The sequence below is a fragment of the Lissotriton helveticus genome, chromosome 7 (assembly GCF_964261635.1).
Source record: "Lissotriton helveticus chromosome 7, aLisHel1.1, whole genome shotgun sequence".
Classification (NCBI taxonomy): Eukaryota; Metazoa; Chordata; class Amphibia; order Caudata; family Salamandridae; genus Lissotriton; species Lissotriton helveticus.
Window position 1 is genome coordinate 125002328 of NC_136068.1, and position 20640 is coordinate 125022967.

The 20640-nt window shown below is 47.3% G+C and overlaps 1 protein-coding gene across 1 annotated transcript in view; it reads right to left on the reverse strand.

The window, feature by feature from the left end:
• DNAJC5 (DnaJ heat shock protein family (Hsp40) member C5) overlaps window positions 1-20640 on the reverse strand; it is a 244403-nt gene that overhangs the window by 97177 nt on the left and 126586 nt on the right. Inside the window, exon 2 of the mRNA XM_078651667.1 lies at window positions 19169-19260. The gene's annotated coding sequence lies outside the window, so the exon portion shown is untranslated. The remainder of the gene's footprint in view (window positions 1-19168; window positions 19261-20640) is intronic.

Genomic DNA, 20640 nt, shown 5'->3' on the forward strand with positions numbered 1-20640 from the left:
TACGAGGACCGATATCGAGACAAAGGTCCCGAGAGCCTAAGGACTCTGTACCGGAAGGTCGATATCGGGGATGAGGGCGAGTGTGATGTGTCGGACCTCCTTACGCGTACGCTTGAGGTTTTCCGCCACCTCACTGAACGAAAGCCGGGAGCTAAATCCGCAGCCCCCGTAGTGACCGAACCACCAACCGAGCAATCTAACACCATGATGCCGATACGTGAGGCTGCCCCTTACTGGGTTCCTCCTCGGGGTACAGGGACTCACGATGATGCCAACAACCAAGATGCGAAGGGAAGGGTAGTGTACAACTGGGTCTACCAGCCATGGGACCGGCAAGAGATACTGACATTCCGGAAATCTCTACCCGACCTACGTAAAAACCCCACTGCCTTCTATACTGAATTGGGTACAGCCCTGGGTTCAACGATCATGACCCTGGCTGACATCGACTTGTTCTTCGGGTTATGTCTACCAGCTGATGTGTGGAAGCAAATCCGGAAAGTCGACCACCTTGAGCTGTTTGGACATACCTGGTCACAACTCGATTACCTGGACAAACAACGGGGACCAGGACAAAAACCGTTGAAATCCATTCTAGACCTCCCAGATAAAATCGTAGAGAAATTAAAAACCCTAATCCCAGAAAAGAAAGTGGACTGGTCGATAGTAACAGCCTGTCGCCAAAAACCCCAGGAGGATGTATCGGAATACTTCTCCCGGTTTGAAACGGTGTTCTCCGATTACAGCGGCCAGGACATGACCACTGCAACCGGACACCATCTGTTTGTCCAGAATTATGTTAAGGGCCTATCATCGGAAATCTCCCAGAAACTACAGGCCAGCAAGAGTAGTTGGGCAGCCTCCAAACCTACAGCGATTCTCCAAATGGCCCAATATTATGAGCATCAGAAAAATGAAAACGATAGGGCGACAGAGAAAAAGAAGAAGGACTTAAAAGAGAGGGTGATGATTGCCAAACTGCAAGGGGTGACTATAGGACGAGACCAATACCGGGGAAACTACCAGACAAACGTCCCTAAGACTACATTTCCCCAGGACCGCACTCTGACTTCCTACAGTGGACGCACAGACCTTAGAGAAGACCAGTGCGCTTTCTGCAAAGGGACTGGCCATTGGAAATCCCAGTGCCCAGTTCTTCTGGAAATGATCAGAAACAAAGACCCCAGGGATGTAGCAAACGGACCTAAGGGACAACAACGAGGGCCCCCAAATGACGCAACTAATGACAGATCAAACAGACCAAATACGTTCGACCGACCCAGGCAGAACCAATATCAACAATCTGACTATGACGACACTCACACCTTCGCATAGGACAGCCAAGGGCGAGGGAGGGATCCAGTCGAGCTCTATGTTGACCAGCAGGGCCCTTATGTCACTGCTAAGGTCCTGGGTACCAAGTCTCCATTTCTGGTAGACACTGGCGCAACACGTAGTGCGTTATCTAAACGACTGATTCCAAGGGCACCCTTGTCTGGCTCACTCATAACATCGACAGGTTTCGATGGAACGCCCTCCACCAACCCTTTGTCTGCCCCGATTCTCTTTGACGTAGAAAACAACACCACCGACACCACGTTCTTGCTTTCCTCCAATAGCCCTGACGCCATTATGGGACTTGACTTACTGAAACACTTCCGAGCGACGATTAGGTGTTCTCAAGATGGAGTTCGAGTGTTTCTTTACGACAACCCCGTTCTGCTTAGACATTGTTCCCCCCGACACATGTTTTCCATCACCGACGTCGACGCGTCCCTGCTTGACACTCTACCTCCGTATCTGTGGGCCAAAGCGGATTCGGACGTAGGGCGTATGTTAATCGACCCAGTGCACATTACTGTCCGACCAGACGCAACACTCCCAAAACTCCCACAATATCGGATATCGCCAGAGGGCGAGAAGGCATTGGTAATGATTATCCAGTCACTGATAGACGCAGGAGTGGTAGAGGAAGTGGTTAGCAACGTTTGCAACAGCCCTATCTTGCCCATTATCAAGAAGCAGGGAGAGGGAGATGAGAAAGCATACCGTTTCATCATCGACCTCCGAGAGATCAACAAAGTGGTGGTACCCCAGTACCCTGTGGTCTCAGACATCACCACCATCCTGACCTTGATTCCATCCACTGCCACCACCTTTTCCGTCATCGACCTCAAGAACGCATTCTTCTCCATCCCCATCCACCCAGACAGCCGATATCTCTTCGGCTTTACCCTAAAAGCCCGCTCATATAGGTTTTGCCGAGCGCCTCAAGGCTACACGGAAAGCCCTAGCATCTACAGCCAGGCCCTCAAAAGACAACTAGACCAAGTCCAGTTACCCGACGGGGTGGTGTTGGTACAATATGTCGATGACATCCTTTTGGCAGCCGACACCACCCCTCTAGCGGTTACCGCCACCATTCAACTCTTGCACTTCCTTGCGGAAAATGGCCACAAGGTCTCCAAGAAGAAGTTGCAATTCTGCCTACCCCAGGTCACTTACCTAGGCCACCTTTTGTCCAAAGATGGAAGAAAACTCACCCCTGATCGAATCCAAACCATTCTAGATACCCCTGTCCCTAAAACCCAGAAGCAGGTTCGCTCCCTATTAGGCCTCACCTCCTTCTGCCGACAATGGTTACCAAACTTCAGCCTCGTTGTAAAACCACTGCTTTCTCTGCTAAACAAAGACGTCCCTTTCCCACTCCCTTGGACTCCTGAGTGTCAAACTTCCTTCACAGAACTGCGAGATGCCCTTTGCTCAGCCCCTGTCCTGGGTACCCCTGATTACAGAAAGCCCTTCTCCCTTTACACTCACGAAAGGGAGGGGTGCGCTTTATCTGTCCTGACCCAGGCCATCGGCCCTAAGCAACGACCGTGCGCTTACTTCTCTGCCACTCTTGACCCTGTCGCCAGAGCCTTGCCTGCCTGCCTTCGAGCTGTAGCTGCTGCTGCAATCTCTATCCGACAGAGTGAGGGGATTGTACTCTCGAATTCCCTCACGGTACTGGTACCCCATGCAGTCGACACCCTCCTGAACCAAACCAAGACGCAACATCTGACGAGTGCACGACTGACTGGATACGAACTGACCTTGCTTGCCCCCCATATCACCCTGAAAAGATGCACCACACTGAACCCAGCAACTCTGTTACCCTTGCCAGAGAACGATCCCAATGTGCACCCCGTACATGACTGCGTGACTCTTACGGACGAACAGACCAGGAGTAGGGTCGATCTCAGAGACACGGCTTTCCCTGACCCGACGGGGAGCTGTGGGTGGACGGTTCTTGCATCAAACTCCCCGATGGTACCACTTCCGCTGCCTATGCAGTCACCACGGCTCGAACTGTAGTAGAAACAGCCCGCATCGCCCAGCGATCTGCCCAGGCAGCGGAACTGATTGCTTTGACGCGAGCCTGCATCCTGGCAACAGGAACCACAGCGAACATTTACACCGACAGCCAGTATGCCTTCGGGGTGGTTCACCATTTTGGGCTCCTCTGGAGGGAGAGAGGATTCTTGACCTCACACGGCACACCCATTTTGCACGGGGATCTAGTCTCCGCCTTAATTGAAGCTGTCCTCCTCCCCAGCAAACTTGCCGTTATCAAATGCCAGGCACACAAGAAAGTGACAGACATTATTGGACAGGGAAATGCACTAGCCGACATCACCGCCCGAACGACAGCTGAAAATAGAACGACAACACATATGTACGTGACCAGGTCACAAGCAGAAAACTGGACTGACGCCAAGGACACAATTAGAGACATACAAACGGCTAGCACACAACACGAATTGACTGAATGGACACGGGTGGGATTGAAAGACGATGAAGGCTGCTGGCGGACAAAAGACACGAACAGATGGTTGCTACCTGATTCGTACTTGATTCCCATATTAACCATGGCACACTCCCCTGCCCACATAGGATCAGCCCCCATGATCGAACTTGTCTCCAGGGTTTGGCACAATGACAAGATCCCAGATTCCGCCAAACGCCTGGTCCAACAATGCTTAATATGCCTGCAACACAACCCCGGGAAAGGAACTGTAGTACCCCGGGGGGGATTTGGGGTCCCAAACCACCCATTTGAAGTCCTGCAGATGGACTACATCCAGCTAGACAGATGCCAAGGCCTGAAATATGTACTCGTCGTGGTGTGCGCATTTAGCAAGTGGGTGGAAGCATATCCAACCCGTGACAACACCGCTATGGCCACTGCAAAGGTTCTGTTAAAGGAGTTTTTCCCCCGTTATGGCCTCTGTCGTGTTTTATGGAGTGATAATGGCCCCCACTTTGTAGCCAACGTTATCCAGCTCATCCTAAATGGGCTGGGTATTCAACAGAAATTCCACGCAGTCTTCCACCCTCAATCTGCTGGGCTTGTCGAACGACACAACGCCACACTAAAGCTTAAACTGGCCAAAATAGTGGCTACGACGGGCCTGAAATGGCCAGACGCCCTCCCATTGGCATTGCTATCGATGCGCTCTACCCCCACCCGACATCACTTAACCCCTTATGAAGTTGTCTTCGGTCGACCCATGAGCGTCTGGTCTGCCCCGAAACCAACTTCCATTCATGACGTTCCGGATGTCCTAATGTCTGATTATCTGTACAAATTGACTGAAACTTTGTCTGTCCTTCATCAGCAGGTGCAGCAGGCCATCCCCGATGCTTCCAGGGGTCCGGGTCACGCCATCCAGCCGGGGGACTTCGTGCTGATCCGAAATTTTCAGCGATCAAAGAGTTTGGAACCCCGGTGGACGGGCCCATGGCAAGTGCTGATCACCACTCGGACCGCACTTCGAGTGGAGGGGAAGAAACACTGGCTGCACGCTCATCACTGCAAAAAGGTCTCTCCAGCCCTGGCCACGACAGACACCGTCAACACCCAAGAAGAGCTCCTGAACCAGGACCGACCATCGTTGAACTGCTACCCTGATACTGAGACACTTGAACTTTCAAAACATCCTGACCCCACTGTGCCATCTCGAGAAGGGTATTTCCTGCGTCGAAAGGAGGGAGCTTCGGCTAAGTAGGCCACGGACTAGGTTAAAGGATCTCAGAACGGTGACCCAAACTACCAAGGGTTACCTGGAGAGAAGCTAAAACTAAGTCTGTGGTCCTGCCCACTACCGAGCACCTTGAAGACGAAGATGATGGAAGCGCCAGATAAGAAGATGATGGAAGCGCCAAATAAGAAGCCGACGGAGACAGCAGGAAATACCCACTACAGAAATCCGAGAATAGACAGACTCCATAGCTCAAAGACAATTGCACTCTTCATCGTAATCCTCCTCTGTTTTCTCCTCATGACTACGCTCTGGATTATGGAAGAACACGCACCTGCTCACGAAACATTCCTAACCACTGCTCAGCCTACCACCATGAAGGAACATTATCTAATTTCGCTCTCTCCTCAACTAAGAGAGAGGCGAAAGGAGTTTTGGAACAACTCTTTCGTGCAGCTACTTCACCAGCACAATCTTGCCACCAATACCACCAACTGCTGGATCTGTGGGTTGCTACCCCATGCCACTGGACATTCAATACCATTCATCCCTTCACCCTTCTCTGTCCACGGCTCCTGCCTTGCCTGGCTGATCCTCCTGCAAGAGAGCTATACAGGCAATGCCACCTCCAGCAGAACTGCAGCACATTCTTCTCATGGGGCCGGGCGAAACAAGACAAAGACACACTTCTGCCCGCTGACCCCCAGCGACTCGAACCAAATGGACATCCCGGCTAAAGAACGAATCGAAATGCAGGTGTTCAACAATCCAACCAGACCCACCTTCTCCTATCTGCGGAAACGAACGGCTGCCACTCTGACTGTGGCCCTGACGGTCATCAACGTCACAGGCCACATGTGTGTAGAAGGACTTGGGACACAGCTGGTGGGTCGCAGCGCTTGCCGCTTTACCAGAACTCTGGATTCCACGGATCCACCTTCCTTTGTGTCATCCCCAAACATGTATTTCATCTGCGGCACGAGGGCCTACACCTGGCTCCCCAAAGGCTGGGGGGGCACTTGCTACATCTCCTTCGTCCTTCCTCCAACTTATGTGGCCCCAGCGAATCACCACAGGCAAAAACGAGCCAAAGACGTTGAGCAAGCCGACTCAACAGGGGCGCAGTTCCTCGATGCTATGAAAGGACTCGTCCCCCTCTGGGGCCCGATGGCAAACAGCCGTGCCATCCGACATTTGACTCAGGCAGTCGAGACAACCATGAACATCACAGCGGGCATCTTTGCCAACAACACTGCCGAACTCCAAGCGGTCCGTTTGGTGGCTCTCCAGAACCGCCTCGTTCTAGATGTGGTTCTGGCGGACCGTGGAGGAGCATGCCGCATTATTGGGTCCAGCTGTTGTACATACATACCGGACAACTCACCCTCAGTGTACAAAGCCATCGAACATCTTCACAGACTCTCTTCGGAAGTTCACCAAGAGCAAGAAGAATGGTCGCTTGGTGGTTGGTTTTGGGACACCGTCAAAAGCTGGGGCTGGAGACTACTCACCATTATCATGATTCCCGTAGTTGTAATATGTGGCCTATGCTTAGGAATTCAATGTCTGCCACCTATGTGTTCTCTATGTGCGAGTTGCATTTTTCCCAAAACTGTGGACATTGGAAGCGAACATATGAGAGCATTGTATGATACCGAAGTTAGAAATTTGATGAAAATTGACATTGAGTAAAGCAAGGTGGCTAGATATGTTGAAAAGGGGGGACTGTTGAAAGTTGGACTGAGACCGTCAACATTATCGGCGCCCTCTTGCTCTCCTTAACCTTTTTGTGCGCGTAAAACGGCCGCCATTTTGAACACCATGGCTTCCCTGCTCCCGCCGAGAGCCAGCGCGCCTCTCTCCCACTCCTAGCTTCGCCGGCATCCCCCGCATACTGACAACCCCCCTGCCTGCACCTGCCGCGAATCATAAAACCCCTCTTCAGCGCTGCTCTGCGCCAGGCCCTCGTCCTGTTCCCAGCGCGACACCTCCCTTCTTCCCATTTATGATCCCCGGCCCTTTGATGCAAACCCCTTTTCCCCGTGTGCCCGTTTGTCTTCCTCGTTCCCAGGCCGACACCCAGCTCTGCCGATACTGTTCCTTGCCCCTCCCCGTGCAATAGAAAGTTTCCCCCCAGCAAGGGATCCCCGGGTTGATCAAAGCCCCCCCGCCCTACGAGATCCGATCAAACCCCACACACTCCGTGAATCGGCGGAATATCCAGCTGCGCGATGATCATCACCTGTTGTGAACGGGGCGGGGACTCCCACTGTAACCTTGCGTGGGAACGGGCTGGGAAGGGGGGATTCGGAGGATGTCTTTCCGTACATCAAAGTATCGACGAGAATGTGTTACATGCAATAAAAAGATAAACTTGTGTATAAGAGGCCAGGCCTCAGGGATGCAGTTAGAGCACCTCAGAACGATACCTTCTGCCCGTTTTGTTGTGTTCTCCTCCGGAGAGAATAAAAACCTTGTTTCCTGCCTTCCAGTCTCCAGCGCCTGCCTCTTCAATAGTTTAAACTTCTTTGTGGGTTCAAGAGGCGACACCGCCGGGCAAATACTTAAGGATCTTATATTCTGGTTGGTAGTGCCCCCCAATTATTTTCACAGGGAGCGAGACTGCTGGCAAAGTCTCTGTGGCCAGGGGGGGTGACAATCTTTTAGGGTGGAGACACCAGAACGATTTGAGGATCAAGCGTAACCCCAATACCCCAGATCAGGTCTTATTGTTGGCCAACATCAGTGAGGATGAGGACATCTTGAGAGATATTGGGGATGTTTTCAAGGAGGGATAGGAACTTTTGAAGAACTTCCAACACAGAACAAGTTTAAAAAACAACACTAAACCAGTAGGGTCAAAGTCAGGGGGTGGCAAACTTCATGATGCAACCACTTAAGACTTGGACACACTGTTACAGCTCGGAGTTACTTAAGAGGGTTATGTTTCTGAAGGGCTGACACAGGTGGTTTCGGGAGGAAAAGATGGAAGACCCTCTTGAAGCAGAGTTTCCTAAAGCCATTTTTCTGCTGAACACATAAGGCCCATTAACAACTGCATAGTCATGCCAGACCTAAAAACTGGAGTTATGAAATATACACATTAGAATATGCAACCACTTTCTTCCGATAAGCTGAGAGATCAAGTAACTGGAATACATCGGGCTCCTCTGTGGGTAATGAACTGGTATTTAAATAGTTTGGAGGGTTGCTTTTAGCTTCCAGAATGGCTATTCTGTGGGCCAATTTTTACAATGCCTCCAAATTTGCTCTGTCGTAATAGCCTTACAATCAGCACAAACGTTCTCAAAGAGTAATAAAAAATAAAGAATTATATGCCAAGATAGTATGTGCACTAAATGAATTATGCTCAACATAGATCATCGGCACATGGCGAATGAGAAGGCATCAGAAGCAGTTCAGACAACAGTCTCCCCATAGCTCCTGGGTATAATCGGCCCCATAACATGAAGAGCATCTCATGGCTGCAACAACTCCCTCCCGTCTCCATCTCTGCGAGGCCTCCAAGGTGAGACTTGACGGCGTCGGCAGGATTCGCGCAACGTGTTAATTGGAGTCCGCGCCGCAGAGCCGCGAAAACCCTGAACCTGATGGTAGCTCCCGCTGCTGCCGCAGCCACCACGTGCTCTGCGGCGTCCTTTAGAGCGCGGCGGCGCCGGGCACGCACGCCCACGGGCAGCGCGAGCGCCCACGCAGGCCTCGGGGGCGCCAGCATCCAATTAGAAACCAGGCGGGCGGAAGTGGGCCAGAACCGACTGGGGGGCCTCCTCTGGGTAGTGCATGGTCAGAGGATGGGAAGGGGGTGTGGAGGCTCGCGCACTCGAAAGCCAGACCGGCGAAAGCGCGCCATTACTGAACACCCTCGAGTCGCCGGACAGTGCACAGCTGCCCTGACCATGTCTGGCTCGCAGAACAAGCCAGGCGGGAGGAAGTGGGCCGGACCCGACTGAAGAGCCGTGCCTCACGCTGCTTAGTGCTCTAATAATAATACGTGTCAATGTCGTGCCAAACATCTGGTTTTCACATAATGAAATCAGTAGCGCAGCCAGAGTGTGATAGGCACCCGTGCAAAGAAGAAAACGGGCCTCCTGACTGAAGTATGAATTATGAATAAATTTCATAATTAAGGTTCAGTGGGCTCATCGGGCTTCTATGCCCCGGTGCACTGCACCTGCTGCACGATGGAAGCTGCGTGACGGAATTAGATGATGCAGACCAATCTTTAAAAAGATGACAAGCAACCGAAGGCACGGACTCATCTATTCTCGCACTTCTATGCATCACTTCATACTTACGCGCAGCTGCTGGTTCATCGCACCAAGATAGAAACACGCCTCGGATCCTCATGCGTCACACCATGCATCTCATACAAAGGCCTAACAGCAACCAATTTTATGACACGCGCACTCCAAATGCCCCACAGGAACGTTCTGAATAGGATAGTTTTGCAGACGCGTCAGGGAATGTCATACGATAGGGCTGTACTGTTCCTGTTGACGGGTAGGCGGGCACACGTGCATCATCTGTAACAACTTCCTGACTTCATTTTAACACCCTTTGTCTATGCTTGCGACCCACAACACATTGTGCCCCGCTTTCTTTACACTTAATATATATATGACTATGCTGCGGGATTCCTCTGTACTAACACTCGGCACCAAAGATGATTGACAGACCATCCATCTTTTACACAAAACCCGCCAATAAGGACGAAAGAAGGAGAATTAGTAACGATTTGAAGAGAATAAATCAGACAACATAGAATGATGCAAAAACTCTACTGCACACCTTTACCTCTCACATCCCTCCATTCCAATTGCTGATTAGCAGGGCGAAAAAAAGCGCTGAGATGCCCAGTTGGATAAAGAGGCATTAGGCCTAGCTGTACTTGGTAACATGAAGCCCAAGTGTAGTGCACCTGGAAGACAGGGACATGGCAGGGCTCGAGTCAGGGCAGGGACCTCTAGAAGGACAATAAGAACAAGACATGAATGTATTCTTGAAGGCTGGCACAGGACTTTATGGTCCAACTCTTTCTTTAATTCTCTCACTTCATACAGAGAGTTGCCTATAACCCGTAGGCCCACGAGGAACAATGGGAATTAGCTTCACGAATTAGCCAGTCAACAGCGAACAATAAAACTACCCGCTAGGGCGGCCATCCCGCCCCATAGCAATTGCTATTCTCGCATGGAATATAGGGCAAACTAAGAACTCTTCGTCTTTAAGTGTTATGTATTTGTTTTAGGGTTAAGGGGTGAGGGGTGAGTAGAGGTAAAGGGAGGTAAGGGGTATTTTATTGTTTGAAGGTGATTGGAGGGAAGGGTAAATTTAGGGTTTATAGGTGGGTAGAGCTAAAGGAAGGTATGTGTGATTTTAGGGATCAAGGGTCGGTAGAGGTAAAGGGAGGATAGGGGAATTTTTGGGTTCACATGTCATTAGAGGTAAAGGGAGGTAAGGGTCGGTTTAGGGCTGGGTAGAGGTAAAGAGAGGTCAGGGTAATTTTAAGTTTGAGGGGCGGGTAACGGTAACAAGAGGTCAGGGTGATTTTAGGGTTTGTTGTGGGCAGAGGTAATAGTAGGTAAGGGTGATTTAAGGGTTGAGGTAAAAGGAGGGTGATATCAGGGGTCCGCAGTGCTTTAAATGGGCCAGTACTGTCTGGTACGGGGTACCAGCATTTTTTGTTTGAGAGGGAGAGTTCCGGCACTTCTCAAGGGAAATACTATACTTTTAATTGGAGAGTACCAGCACTTCTCAGAAACAAGCAGGTACTCTGGTACAGAGTACCTGCACTTCTATTTTTCCAATTCAAGCACTGGGGGGGGTCAGGCTGGGTAGAATTAAAGGAGGTAAGGATCATTTCAGGGTTTAGGAACGGGTAGAGGCGAGGGGAAAGAATGGTGATTTTAGGGTTTAGAAATGGGTAGAGGTAAAGGGAAATAAGGGTTATTTTAGGGGTTAAGGGTGGCTAGTAGTAAACAGAGTTAAGGATGTCAGGGTTTGTGGGAGGGTAAAGGGAGGTAAGGGTGCTTTCAGGGGTGGGTAGAAGTATAGGGAGGTATGGGTGATTTTAGGGTTTAGGGGTGGGTTGAAGAACAAGGGGTTAAGGGTGATTTTAGAGCTTAGTGTTGGGTGGAGGTAAAGGGAGATAAGGATGATTTTTGAGTTTGAGATGAGTAGAGGTAAAGAAAGGCAAGAGTGATTTTAAGGTTTAGTGATGGGTAGAAGTAAAGGGAGGTAAGGGTGATTTTGGGGTTCAGAGGTTAGTAAAGGTAAAGGAAGGTAAGTGTGATTTTAGGGTTCAGAGGTTGGTAGGGGTAAAGGGAAGTAAGGGTGATTTTACATTTTAGGGTTGGATAACGATAAAGGAGGTTAAGGATGATTTTAGGGTTGTTTGCAGAGTTAAGATCAAGGGATTTAAGGGTTATTTTAGGGTTAGCAGGTGTGTAGAGGTATGAGAGGTAAGGGTCATTTTAGGGTTTAGGGCTGGGTTGAGGTAAATGGAGGTGAAGGTGATTCTAAGTCTTAGGGGTGGATAACGGTAAAGAAAGGTAAGAGGGATTTCAAGGCTTGTCGTGGGTAGTGGTAACAGTAGGGAAGGGTTATTTAAGGGTTTAGGGCTGGGTTGAGGTAAAGGGAGGTAAGGGTCATTTTAGGGTTCAGGTTAAGGAGAGGTAAGGGTCATTTTAGGGTTTAGGGATGGGTAGAGGTAAAGAAAGGCAAGTATGATTTCAAGGTTTAGTGATGGGTAGAGGTAAAGGGAGGTAAGGGTCATTTTAGGATTCGAGTTGGGTAGAGGCAAGTGTGATTTTAGGGTTTAGGGATGGTAGAGGTAAACGGAGGTAAGGGTGATTTCAGGGTTTGGTATGGTTAAAGCTAAACACCATGGCCAAGAACGCACGCTACCAACTGCGCCTTCTCTAGGGGATTCGCCATTTCATTCCTGAGCAAGACCTGAAAACTCTAGTCCAGGCTTAAGAGTACCAACGATTGAACCACTGTAATTCTCTATTTGCTGGCCTCCCCAAAACCCACCTATCTCCTCTAAAATCCATCCTCCATTCAGCAGCACGTTTCGGCTATGGGGCCAAAAGAAATGACCATATTGCACCCATGCTGCTTTCTCTTCGCTGGCTTCCCATTGAACCTAGGTCAATATATAAGACAGCTTGCATCACCCTTAAAGCCATACACACTTCCACCTCTCTCTACCTAGCCAACAAACTCAAAATATCAGGCGGCTCCAGACCCTCACGCAATGCTGAAAATGTACTGCTCGAACTTCCAACTTTCAAACGGGAAAGACTTATGGCACAATCCTTCTCGGGTAATGAAACTAGAATTTGGAACTCTCTACCTCCAAACCTTCTGACCATCGCCTTTTTCTGGATTTTTTACACTGGTCTTGAAACTCTTCTCTTCCAAAGACACTTCTATCAGTAAGTCTCCTCGCCCAGCTCCCCATCAGGCACACAAACCCTCATCTCAGGTCAGGACCCTGATTGCTACATGGCACTCACAAGAGTTACTACAACCCTCCATCTCAATTTTGTAAATAAGTATTCTGTACTTGTATAAAACAAATCAATCCACCTTTTCTTATTATGTAACCTTGAGTGAATCTATAATTTGTTAATCTGTAACTTTCACCAGGAGTACCTGTTGTACATATAAGTAGTTATACCTACTACCATGCTACTCTCATTACTTATGTTATTTACTTCGCTCTGTTGTAAAGCACTCTGACACCTCTGGGTAAGGTTTTCGCTATATAAAAATGCATACATAAGTAAGTAAAGGGAGGGGAGGGTAATTTTAGTGTTTGGGGTGTGTAGGGGTAAAGGGAAGTAAGGGTGATTTCAGGGTTTAGGCACGGATAGAGGTAAAGGGAAATAAGGGCGATTTTAAGGTTTAGGGGTGGGCAGTGATAAAGGGAGGTAAGGATGATTTTAGGGTTTGTGGGAGGGTAGAGGTAAAGGGAGTTAAGTGCGATTTTAAGGTTCAGAGGTGGGTAGAAGTAAAGGGAGGTAAGGGCAATTTTAGGGCATAGGGGTGGGTCGAGGTAAAGGGAGATAAAGGTGATTTTAGGGTTTAGGATGGGTAGTGGTAAAGGGAGGTAAGGGGTTTTAGTGAGGAGTTGAAACACAGGAGGTGAGGGTGTTTTTAAGGTTTAGGGGTGGGTCGAGGTAAGGGTGGTTTTAGGGTTTTGGTAGAGGAGGTAGTAAGTGTGATTTTAGGGTTCGGTATAGGGCGAGGTAAGGGTGATTTTAGGGTTTTGGGATGGCAGAGGTAAAGGAAGGCAAGGGTGATTTTATTTTAGGTTTAGGGAAGGGTTGAGGTAACAGAAGGTACATTTGTGGGAGATGGTAAAGGAAGGCAAGGGTGATTTAGTGTTTAGGGATGGATTAAGTAAGCAAGAGGTAGAGGTGATTTTAAGGTTTAGGGATGGATTGAGTAAACAGGAGGTAAGGTTTATTTTAGGGTTTAGGAATGGCAGAGCTAAATGGAGGTAAAGGTGATATCAGATTTCAGGGGTGGGAATCGGTAGTGGGATGCAAGGGTAATTTTAATGTTGATGAATGGTAGAGGTAAAAGGAGGTGTGGGTGACCGCACACCGTAACCCACGATATCCGGACTCAGGTACCAAATTTGGGACGTAATAGGATCCCCAAATACCAGTTGTGACCTGGAACTTACTTTGATTATAAGGAGAAGAAAATTCCTGAATATGGTATGATACTGTATCAAAAAGGACAGATATAATTCCTTCACAACATTATTCTAGAGCCCGGATGCAGTTCCTTTGCTAAATGGAACAAACTGCATTGGCTGGATTTTAACCTATATATATTAGCAATAAAAGAAGATTTTGGAATAATTAAATTGGATGTGGACTTCTTTTCTGGTGCACCTTCCTTTTGTTAAAAAAATGGGTAATTTTAGTGTTCAGGGATGGGTAAAGGTAAAGGAAGGTAAGGGAAGGGTGGAACATAAACCTTTTGAAAACATGGAGTGGTTGAAGATTAACTAAACATCCTCTAAATGATAAAACAGGTAACCAACAAATGAGTAAATGTAGCACAGCAGTAAATGTTAATTATCAAAAACCACATTTTGCTTGGCAACAGTCTTAAAGGAAGGCTGTATGCTTACAGCGTCATAATCATTAAAAGCGAAAGGTAACCAAAATATACGTTTGTGGGTTTCTGTTTTTATAATTTAGAGTATGTTTTAGTCATCATCAAACACGCAGTGTTTTCAAAAGGTTTGTGTTTTCATGCTTACGGCCCAGAGACAACATTGTAGTGTGAAAATTACTTTATAGTGAAAAGTGATTACTTGGTTGCGCGCTTCGCCAAAATAGCTTCACTATATAAAGTAATTTGCGTGCTACAAAGTACTCACCAACCCGTAATCAAGTTGTCTTGCAAGAAACAAACAACAACAACAAAAAGTACCACAATCCCAGCACAGGCAGCAAGAGAGTCCACTGATTAAGAAATCAATCAGTACTTGGCCCATGCCCCAGGGAAGAGAGAAACAGATGAAGACAAACTGAAGAAGACACATGCTCGCCGATGAGAAGCAAGAACATAAGCATGACAACAAAGCCAAACAATGGTAAGTAATGGTCAAGCCCAAAGCCCTCTTTAGTTTTTTTAACAAAAGGTCTTTACAAACAATAGCGCATGTACTAGACAAGACCTAAAGAGCCGAAGCCACACTCTGAACCAATGGTCTGAAAAGCCGACCTATGTTTTCAAATCTATGTTCAGGAAGTTACAAATGTCAAGGTGAGACAGCTTGCTTGCACATATACAGGGTTCAGAAACACCCATGGGATTGGGTCCCTTACTGACAAGATATGGAGGGCTTTCTGTTCAGCAGGAGCGTTTTATGCCAAAGCAGGAAGTGCCTGCCATATGACAACAAAGAGACAACTGATCCTGCAAAACGTCGCTACACCACAATCACCACAGAGCGTGAATGTTCCGGCACTCCAAAACATAAAGGCATGCATGGGGTATTTAACTCTCTCCTTTCTCTTCTTGTAAGGTCATCATTATACCACTGAGAATATCATGACACTAATTTCTCAGGCAGTCTCAAATTTGGACCAGTGCAGGATGGTTAAATTGAAGAAAAATTCCTCGCAAAGGCCAGTGTTGGGGCTAGGAGACAAACTTTTGGGAAGCTACCAACAACTATGGACAGTTGCTGGACTCTGGACTGGTACTCAAGCTAAATTAAATAAAGAGTAAAGATGCAGACTGCACAAGATCTGCTCAGTTAGCATGCAGAGGAAGAATAGGCAGACGGGACTGGTGGTGAAGTCCACATTCAAAGTCTGTATTTGTTCACAAAGAAGGAATGTCATAGGACATAGCCACCAGCCCCCGCACCTGCCCCATCCGGTGTCGCCCAAACAGATGCTAGTCCATTCCACTTCTTGTTGAGGACTGCAAGCTGGCGGGGAGCAGTCCATGTAAACTGATTTTATGTTGTTGGTAGCAAAGCACAACATGTAAAACAGGTTATTATTTCAGTTCTAGGAGACATGCTGCAGTTAGCCTACGAATCTTAGGAAACCCAACAAGAAGCATGTAGAAGACATGTTCTTCAATGGAAGTGCCTTTTGGTGTATGTTCCTATTCTCGTTCACCCCCTCCCATGTAACACTTGGGCAAATCACAATAATACTCCAATAAGTCATAGAAGGCTCCATGCTCCTTTCACCCACTTGCCACCCAGCATGCCTCGTTCTAAGGCGGTGTGACCCCCCAATTCCTCAACACACAGTCATCACTTACACTGTCACCTGCTAAATCAAACTGTGCACAATCCAGTATTTGCTGCTAACTTACTCATCAAGGTTCCTGGTAGCTTGAACCTGGAGAAAACCATCAAACACTCCTCCATACACTCAAACTGAGAGTGCATATTCAACACCCACTCTGTAAACTTACTACACCACAAAAGCTCCTGACCTTAATTCTCATCTCGGTCATCCATTATCATTTATGCTTTACTCACCAATCACCACTCCACCATCAGGCCAGGTCCATAATCCATATGTTGATTAACATCCTGCTCAGCTACCAGTGGCCGAAGGCACGGAGAGTAAAAAAAGAAAGAAAAAAAAAAGTACTTCCTCGCCGCATCTCTACTTCATCGTCTCTCCTGGTCGGAGGCATGAGCAGGAAGCCCCCAGGCTCCCCTAAGCCCGTTGTCATTGGTCTGAGCGCCGTGGTTCAGAACTCAGAAAGGCAGTGGGAGCCTGGGCATGTTCTCCACCCTGGCTGTTATACAGCCTGGGTGGAGAACATGCAAAGTGTGCATGACTGGCTGGCCCCAGACAGCCGGTCAAACAGTTATGCACACTTAGTGTGCCACCACTCCTCCCCATGCTCCTCTGTTATCAGAGCAGGCACACCCCACCCCCAAAGCTGTTGTAGAAGGAAGACATTTTATTTTTCCCTTTATTTCACTGCTCCAAAGCAGTGGGGCGACACTCCTTTGCCTTAGCAGAGGAGGAACCACCACCGTCAGCTACTCTCTGTATCCCAAACCAATTCCATTAAACAAACAGCAATTCTCACAGGATCTGCTCACGCCTTCCTGGACCAACTGAACCATGATAATGACAGCAAGCTCACCGTCATCTCCTGCCCCTCACAACACATAACTAATTTACCAGACAAAGTTTGAGGTGAACATCGTTTCACATACCTCATTGGCCGAAGTTGGGATTGTTTCAAATGAGGTGAATGTGCTACTAAACAAGCACTGTTGTTGTTGTCTATGGACATTTTGACACTGTTTATTGCTATTTAAAGTTACAGGGGATTCCTGGCTGGACGACAGGGAATCATTCAAGCATGTGAATTTATGGAAAATCCAATGCTAGAGAAGTGTCCTCAAGGAGATGGTAAGGGTTAAAACTGGAAAAGAGGCAGACACAGTGAATAAAACACAACTCTAATGTCCAGTAGGCACTTACCTTCAAATAAAAAACAAGACTTCAAAGCAAGGTTAAGTAAAATAAAGTTGTTAGAATATAAGCAAAAAAATCCAAAGGTGCTAGAACCTTTCAAGATGCAAGCTCAAACCGGTCTAACGGGTTTACACACGAAGGGCTATATTTTCCAATAACAAAATCCTTTGGCTAATGTTAGCCTATGGGTGGTATTTATGTGTCCTCAAACACACTTTATGACTGACTGGGAACACAATGTTTTTAACAGTTTTTAAATAATAGGACAGAGGTTAGAGACAACACAAATACAATGTGTCCAGTTTGGATACATCTGGCTGCCCTCTGTAAGGGCTAGGGGTCACACTGCAAGACTGGACAACTGAGTGGGTTTGAAACGCTGCTGCAGAGTTTCCATCAAAAACAGTTTTAAAAATCGATCACCCAACCAAAGTATTGGCCCTATCTATGTTGAAGATGAAATTGTTGGGTGCCAAACCAGGTCCCACAAAATTTTTGTGGTCTATTTAACCATCTGAATGTGTCAAATGGATAGTCTTTCGGGATACGTGGACCAGTTGACTAAACCGGTACCAGTACGTTTTTTAAGTTTCAAAAAGTTCTTTCAGGGAAGTGGGGTCAAAGGCTATAGTGGAACAACCCCACTACCGAGTCCCTTTAGGATACCAGGCATTAAGCGAGCTTATACCTTTAAAAATGTTCTGTCCATAGTCCAGTTTTCCAGTGTCATGTGCACCCAGCTGAGCCAAATCCTAATTAGTTCCTGTTGGGAAGTTGAATTTATGGCTAGGGTGTGACTGCACCTTTACGTAGCAATATTTTCAGAATTTACACGTTAGTGTATGAGGTTCAGAATCAGAATGACAAGCTGCAGCCAACCTAACAACCCCAATGGCATAGGAAAAGGAAAACATCTCTGTCTACCTGGAGTTATACATACACATAATTCAACACCTCTACTTTCAGCAGGTTAGGACCTTGATCAGCTCCTATCATGACATTCCACTTGTTGTGCTCTGCTATCCTCGAAGAGGAAAAGAGGTAGTGGTTGGGCCTGGACCATGAAGCGAGGTCATGTTTTGACCTCGTTTAGGCCTTTTTTTGGATGGTTTATACTTCTTCATGTCAGTTCATGGTCTCTTGAGCCGGTACGCTCGTTCAAGCATGGGTGAAATTCCACCAGAAGTACAACATTCTATTCCACGAGTAAAATGTATATGAAAGTATATTTCGAAAATTTCGCATTTCAGGTAAAAAAAAGAAAATGTACACCATTAGTTCAGACATCACCTGAGAAGGGCTGGTTTGGTTCTAAAGTAAAGCAATTCATTGTAGACATACATAGAGTCAGCAGCAGGGCGCTGCTAATTTGCTTCCTAAAGCAACCAGCAACTCTTATGTTAAGGGAGGGAGTAGCAAAATATTATTCAGCCTAGGGAGGCAAATATTCCTCCACTTCTCCTGGTGAAGGGAGATAGTGTTCTAAGCCAGCCTGTGCAGTTCCTAGGAAGCTTTTTTACCATCTGTGTGAGGACAGGAATGACTTACGCACACATTAATATCACGTTTCTTATTATCTGTGCTCTGTCATAGCCTCCCTGAAGGCAACTGGATGCAGGCTAGTTAAACTCACAGGTCCTTGAAGGATGGAGCCTGACAAGCTAGCAGCAAAGAGAGAAGTCTGCTACACACACCAGAGTACTTCAGCAATTTACCACCACAGCAATACTGTCACTCGCCAAGTACATCACAAACTTGCCATCCAAATCTGGTAATACAACACCACCTCCCTACGTTTATGCAGCAGCTAATGCTGGGATCCTCAGTTTATTGTAGCCATTTAATGATCTGCAGGGCACCACAGCATCATGGAGATTTCCCAAGAAAGGAGGTGCCATGTTGTAGGTACCACCAACACATGCAGGATGTAGAAGCTGATGACTTTATTCAGACAGGAGCTAACTGTGTTCTGCAAGGCTGCCTACACACCAGCCACCAGATGAAGAATGTCCCCACAGAGAAGATACATAGAAGGAATACTGAATATTCAATGACAACCTAAAGATATAACTTAGCACTCAACAAGTAACCAATCAATGAAACCACATTTTCACTGCCCACCCTTACTGTGATATTATGACTGGAGGAAATGACAAGAAGCGTTGGCCGCCAAGGTTGGTCTTCAGCGCTGGTTTCAAAGCGACAAGGACCTCTTCTTCCTAAAAAAAAAAGAAAAGGAAAAAAAAGGGAGTTAGCAACAGAATGTGTGGTCAAAGTAATGTACAGAATGTGACACATGCTGGGAAGGCAGCTTCATAACACTTGAGTTATACTAATAGACAAATGCTGCCCTTGATTGAGGAGCATCCCGGCCAGAGGGCCATCAATCTCATAGGCTCCAGTACTGAGAGTTTACATTCAATGACACTGTTTTCTAGGTTTGCAAGTAAGCTAGATCTTCACCACCTCTTTGAAACTCAGCGTGTGCAGTTTTCTTTTCGGTCAGCAAAGTTTTCAGAGTTTCAGATTTTACCATTCACAAAGTTTCAGTTAAATTAGCCCGTGTAAAGTTATACTGCGTGTTCATGCACAATGGCAAACGTATAAAGACCTTTTCTTTGCGAAGATCCTTTTTGTAGCAAAAAAATGTCACAAATAAAATTACTTCCGATCTTGAGTAGAACTCGACAACCTTCACAAAATTGACAAGGTTTCCACCACACTTCACACAGGTTGCTAAAAATAAATTCTTTTTTCAAGCCCCCACAGGTCAGAAGTGGATGCAATCCAGGACACCTCATCATGTGGGCCAATTCGCAGTCAACTAAGAAAGGCGCCCTTAGAGCGTAGGGCAGTTTTCTCTAGTAAGAAAATACTCAAAGTGCGGGATGTTGACCTATTCAGTAGTACGTGGCAAATGCATAAGTATCCACACTCAGGTGCAGGGCTGCCAATAATGCAGGTGTAGGGAAGGCGGAGACACATGAACGCAGTTTAAAGTGAACAAAGTTGCTTCCCACACATTTGGAGCAGGGATGTGGTCTGTGATGTAGGAGATGCGATGGCAACTGATGTGCTAAGCTGCACATGAGTCCGCTCGGCATATAAAACAAGAGAAGAGTCTGGGATCCTAAGACTAGTTAGGGTGGAGAGCAGAATGTGGTGGTCAACAGTAGCAAGAGTCGGAGAGAAGTAGAGGAGTTTGAGACCAGTAGAGAGATGATTTTGGTAGGCTGAAGTTATCAAGTTGGATATGTGAATGGGGTAGATGATTAAAACACCCTGTTCGAGTCTGGGCATTAATAAGTTTGAGTGGCCTCGCAGTGGGTGCAGATTTTTGTAATAGCCACCTTGCGTTGTCAGACCCCCCCCCCCCCACCCAGCACAGCCCCTTATTACCCATCAGAGCAGGCATTAGATGATCAGAAAGCATGGCAGGATCATTCTCACTGCCTTAAGCTGCAAGGGAAAAAAACAAGGTAATAGTTCTTGCATATATTGTGAGTGCTGAGCTGCTTGCCTCATTTACTTTCCACATACATCAGAAGTATCATGCCAAGTACACCTTCAGCCCTGACATCATCTCAGTCACTCTTCCT